The following is a 6,000-nucleotide window of genomic DNA, read 5'->3' on the forward strand; positions in this document are numbered from 1 at the left end:
ATTTTTATCGATGTTCAAATATGTTTGGTTGTTTTCGATAAACTTGTTTTAGATAGGAGTATCACGGGATTTATGAATATGCCACATGGACTTACCAAAAGCGGCATATATTAGAAATAATACAATGCGAAAGCATAATTTGACAAAAATACTTTTTACCTTTATTTATAATTATAATTTAATATGTTTAATATGTAGGACAAACAAATTGGTTTAAAAACTAGCGATAGCAGAAAAAATAAAAAAGGAAAATTAACTGAAATCTAAGCTGGAAATTGTAACTTTATTTTACTTGTTAAATTTTGTACATGTTTAAAACGAATTATTATGTTTAAAATAAAATAAAATATCATCTAACATTTGACAGTCCATTATGACTGACGTTATTGAATGCATAATCATGCGGCTACTATTGTCTTACATCATTAGAAACATCATAAAACTAATCGAGTTTCAAACCTATTGTCAACACGACAAACTACCAAAGTAAAACATACTGTATATAACATCTATACATCATATAACCACTGTAACACAACACTATAATAAAATAAATGTGTTACAATTACGAAGAAAAATTTGCTCTATTTAATCAAATAAAAAACATTACCAAGAATACTGAGTCACGTATGAAACTAATTATGTTTTCATATAAATGCCGCCAGTCTATATTTAATTATATCTTAAAATAACACAAATCGACTTACCAACTTCTGGGAATGAACACAATTCCCTCTCGGACTATCCGCTACGTCACAAAATGTCACTATACAATAAAAAATGTCAATATCAAACACAAAACGTCACTGAAAGTTGATAACACAATCACTTGGACACGGTCACAATAAAGTTTAGCTCCGTAACGTGAAAATTCGATTATTGTTCGACACTTACAAGGCGACCGCACGCGTCGAGCTTTGCAAGATGACTGAAGAGAATCGGCGCGAGCGAGCTTTCAGCGGTGCGCGTGCGCCGTAATTGGAACCGCGGCGGAAAGCGCGCGCGTCCTGCTATCTCTATCTCTCGTACGGCGTTTAGTGAAGTTGTTGTATTTCTATCCTTGTCACGCTTTATGTCGTTGCGTGAAAATCTAGGAAAACGCAAGTAAACAGCACTTTTGCGTCGCATTACGTAATGGGTGGTGCATTTATGATATATTCTGTCCCGTGATTAATGTATTTTCACTGTTTTCCTTACGTTTTGTTAATGTTGGCTTATATTCAATGATATAGGCGCCAGATATACTGTGCTCTGAAGTGGGACGGATTCTTTTCATTGCGAAATTGGTTATCTATGACTTTTAACTTATATGAGATAGTTTTGATTTATAAGAGCAATTTTACAAGCCACTATTTGCTAGTCTGGTGTCACTGGTATATTTTTGTATTCTGATTTTTGTTTTGTCTTTGAGAATGATTTAATGGTGATGTATAACTAAAAGTTTACTTCGAATAAAACTGGTAAGGTAAATTTTTATATTCTATAGTAAAATGCAAATGGATTCATAAACATAAGTTAAAATAACTTTCGCATTTATTAAAGTTGCGAGTTACGTTATTTTTTTAATTCTCTATTCCTTCGACCAGCATTTCTTGCATTTAGTAAGTTCGCCGTCGAGAGCTCATCAATCTTAGGGCCAAACCGATTGAGACCGGAAATGTCCGAAAATACCCGAATACATGCTTATGACACCAGTATGTATCTAAGATACTATCTAGAGATTTGAACCACAGTTACTTTAAATATAATTTATTTACTTGCATGAATTTGATTCCAGACCTCTTTATCTTTCGCGATTTCTGGCCGCCTGCGTCAAACTTAGAAAAAAGGGGAGGCCTTTGCCCACCTGTGCAATCTGACAGAGGCTATATTGAAAAATGAACTATATTATATCCATATTAATATTACAAATGAAACTGTCTATATTTTTATTTGAACATTCCTACGCCTAGTGAGATATTACCTACGTTATCGGAAGACCACTCTTTTTTTAAGTATGCGTCTTTATTTGCTATGTTTAGTCTATTTCACTGTTTTTTTATTTATAAACAAGCCTTTGCCCGCGACTTCGTCCGCGTGGTTAGAAGATATAAGTTATGATTTATACCTGTCCTGTTTTTCCACATTTTCCATTGTATCTTTGCTCCTATTAGTCGCATCGTGATAATATATAGCATAAAACCTTCCTCGATAAATGGTATATTCAACACAAAAATATTTTTTCAATTTGAACCAGTAGAGTTCCTGAGATTAGCGCGTTCAAACAAACTAACAAACTCTTCAGTTATGTATATTAGTATAGATTTATTATCAGGATAACTTCAAATCCAAGAAAATATCCTGGTTTCTTTGTAACTCCATCTTTAAATAAACATTTTTAACTTCTATCTGAAAAAATAAATCATAAAATTCTCATCGTTAAGTTTTCTATCCATTTTATTATAAATTTATTCTTTCGTCTCCATCTTTTCAACAAACATTGAAAGGTATTGCATCCCCCATACATTTTATAAAGAAAGTTCTCACTTTCCGAGACATTTATCCTCAATATATACAGGTGCTAACTGCGTTTATACACCCATCACAAACAAAAGTCATTAAATAAAATAGGACATTTATACCCTAGACTTCAGAGAAACGTCGAAATGCCAGCCAATTTTGAACTTTAAGATCATACGCATAAGAAACAGTAACTCAAATTCAGACGATGTCTGGTTATGCTAATAGTGTTGCTACCTTCTATTATTCGTGTTATTGTCTGCATAATATATTATATGGGCCATAATACAACTATATTAGATGCAGCTTTCGATAAATTTTGTTAAACGCTTATCCCGTGGCGTTGCTTGTTGACTGAGTTATTATAATTCCATTGTTAAAGAATATATTTCAACAACGTAATCTTAAGAACGTATGTCAAAAGTAAAGAACAAATAATTTATTTAATTAATTACATGAGTGATTTTATTAACTTGAAAAAGGACAAATACAAATAACCATCCAATTCAAATTAGGCAAACATGATTTAACTAGCCTATTTTGAATCGAATATCTACAATAGTAAGCGTCTAATTGTCATGATAAATTTCGCTCAAATGTACAGAAACGAAATTTGTTTCAATACCTCCCGTGACTGTAACCTGACATATATATGATTTCTATCAACGCTAATACATAATAATACCAGCCTCTATACGTCAAACTCTTTGCACGAGCCTCTTCCCATATAGAGGTTTTGAGAATTGATCACCACGCTAACTCACTGCGGATTTAGGATTTCATATGCCAACATTCGGAACCCATTCTTTTCTCTCGGCGTTATTCCCCACCAGTTCTATCAGGGGTTTCTTAGAATTATTAAGAAAATGTATAAAACTTTGAAAAATTTCGTTGCGAGCATTGGGATCGAACCCGCACCTCGTGCATACAAATCTATCTGTACAACCTCAAAGCCACCACGACATCTATCACGGCAGTATATTATGGAGCGAAAATTTTTGTAACATCTCAATTACCATATTCTTACAAATAAATATATCTTATCAAAGCCAACTATTGTTGAGCGATACTCTTTAGTAAGTACAAGACGGACAAACAAACCCTTAAACAGACAATAACTTACTACAAATATTAAGTAGCAGTTTCTATTACACGCCTGCATCGTAAACTTGAGGTGGTATGTAAATAGGACTGCAATTTTACAAGGAAACGAATTTCCTCCATTACATTATTTTCTCAGAACATTATAATGTGTTTCAAGAAACGTGTCCGTATGTATGCTTCCTTGTTCGTATTAAATGGATGGATTGTACTAAACTGTTGTGTTTATGTTAATTTGTAATGTTTAATTGTTTTTGGTCCTTTGAGTGATTTGTGGTCCTTTAAGAAAATTTTGTTTGTTTGTTATTTATTTTCTTTTGGTATTTTGATTTTTTTTTATTAATTCAAGTTTAGTATTTAATAACTCTGGTAGGTGCATTTGGCATTTTTGTCAGTTTAGATTAGAAATAAAATTCAATCAGGAATGTTCAATTTTGAATTTCAAATATTTTATTCTGGTTTCTAAATTGTAAATGCTAAATTACAAGAAAAACTTAATAATAATGGCAAGTTTACATCAACAGCCTGAAAAAGACAGGAAATCGTATGTCCTTTGAACCACTTAATAACCTAAACTCCAACAAACATAACTTACAAAAAAATAACACAGACGACATTTAAATTCTTCCCCAATAAGCACGTGCCACTATTTAGTGCCGGAAGCGGAAACTCGGATACTCGTAGATTTAAGAACAAATTCGTGGCGCGCCCTCTCACACGCCGATTGATTCAGAGTTGACTGATTGATTGATTGATACAGAGACGAGAAGCTTTACGTAAAAAACGGATAGGTGACTCAAACTGTACCATAGTAACGATACTATGGTACCTTTTTAATTTTTATAATTTAATGTTATTTATAAGAGCGCTTGTCCTTAATGTAAATTTCAAACTTATATTAATTTACATGATACTCAGTAATTAGAGGCAATGTGTTAATCTATTTAGGGATTAAATAATCAATTATTTAAAAAAAAGGCTAAACCAGACATAATTTAAATCAATTTCCATAATACAAAATAACTTAATTACGCCAAATCGGTAACTGTATAATTATCTTATCTACCTCATTAGATAACCCAATAAAAAAATCTTAACACCATAAGATTTTATCAACTGGTAGCTTCTGACCATGTCATGCTGATACATATTATTATGAAACGATTTATATCATGTAGATAAAAACTCAACTTTATTCTAAAACCACTAATCTATTTTCTCTTTTACTTAAAAACTTTATAAGAATATACTTCGCAAGTAAACGAAAATTCCCGTCTCGGAGGACCAACACAATTCAAAAACAAAACAACTCCCGCATTAAGGATTCCAATCTTTGAGTAAGGTTTTCACTAACATACGAATCACGTGCACAAAGACACCAAGACTCAGAACAAACATTCATGGATCACACAAATGCTTGTCCTACGCGGGGATCCAACCCGCGACACGACGCGCTCAGTGGGTTTGGCATGGTGACTTCAACCACTCAGGGCCTCGATTCTGCTTTTAACACTGGCCGATGAATGAATGAAAATTTGATCAAAACGACACTTATCTTTTCTACACAATAATTGTAAATTTAGTATAGGACGGTATACTCAAGGTGATGAAATGAATTTACTAAATTATTGTGTCGATATAATGCTTAAGAGAATAGGAATAATAAAAATCCAATGGCCATTCATTCATCGGCCATTGTAAATAGCAGAATCGGGACCCTGCTATCCGTGCAGTCTCTCCTTGCTCACTCTCTCATCGGAATTCTGCTTCTATTTCCTAACCGACTTAGAAAATTAAGTGTATAAGTTAATACGTCAGCAAGTCGTTAGGGGCTTGTGTTTCAGCATGCTGTTATACTTACACGTAATGTTTTCATAGTGAGAAACAACAACAATGGCGGCTTGCTGGAATGAAGCCGTATAGTGGTAGAGTTTATATGAAGTTGTACTTTATAAACTTAGTTTAAATGTAGCTAAAGTAGGTTAAATATTTTAGGGAAATGAATATGTCATTTTTCAAATGGTTCACAAGTAAGGGTATATAAGGTGGTATACCTTAGTAGGTAATTTATGACGATCGAAAATTTTGTAGAAAATAAAATCTAATCACGGATATCCGAGCGGGTTACCACGCCAAACCTACATTGTTCGATGTATCGGGTGCGACCTCCACTTAGGAAAAGCATTCTGGCACTAGGTCACTTATACAACAAAAAATATAGCCATTAGTGATTGCGTAAAACAACAATTAATATTCAAATATAGAACAACGAAATATGAAAGCAACTGCATTTCCCGAACCATTCACGCACTCACTCGTTCATTCACTCCATAAAAGCGTTCTTTTTATAGATTTCATTCACATATTTCATACCGATTGTGAATCGATTACAGCGTTGCA

At 33.2% G+C, this 6,000-nt stretch overlaps 1 protein-coding gene across 1 annotated transcript in view; it reads right to left on the reverse strand.

The window, feature by feature from the left end:
- Nucleotides 1–1,012, reverse strand: part of LOC113499713 (fibroblast growth factor receptor homolog 1-like) — a 93,315-nt gene extending 92,303 nt beyond the window's left edge. Inside the window, exon 1 of the mRNA XM_026880282.1 lies at nucleotides 708–1,012. The gene's annotated coding sequence lies outside the window, so the exon portion shown is untranslated. The remainder of the gene's footprint in view (nucleotides 1–707) is intronic.
- Between the last annotated feature and the right edge of the window lie 4,988 nt (nucleotides 1,013–6,000).

The sequence above is a fragment of the Trichoplusia ni genome, chromosome 12 (assembly GCF_003590095.1).
Source record: "Trichoplusia ni isolate ovarian cell line Hi5 chromosome 12, tn1, whole genome shotgun sequence".
NCBI classification, from domain to species: domain Eukaryota; kingdom Metazoa; phylum Arthropoda; class Insecta; order Lepidoptera; family Noctuidae; genus Trichoplusia; species Trichoplusia ni.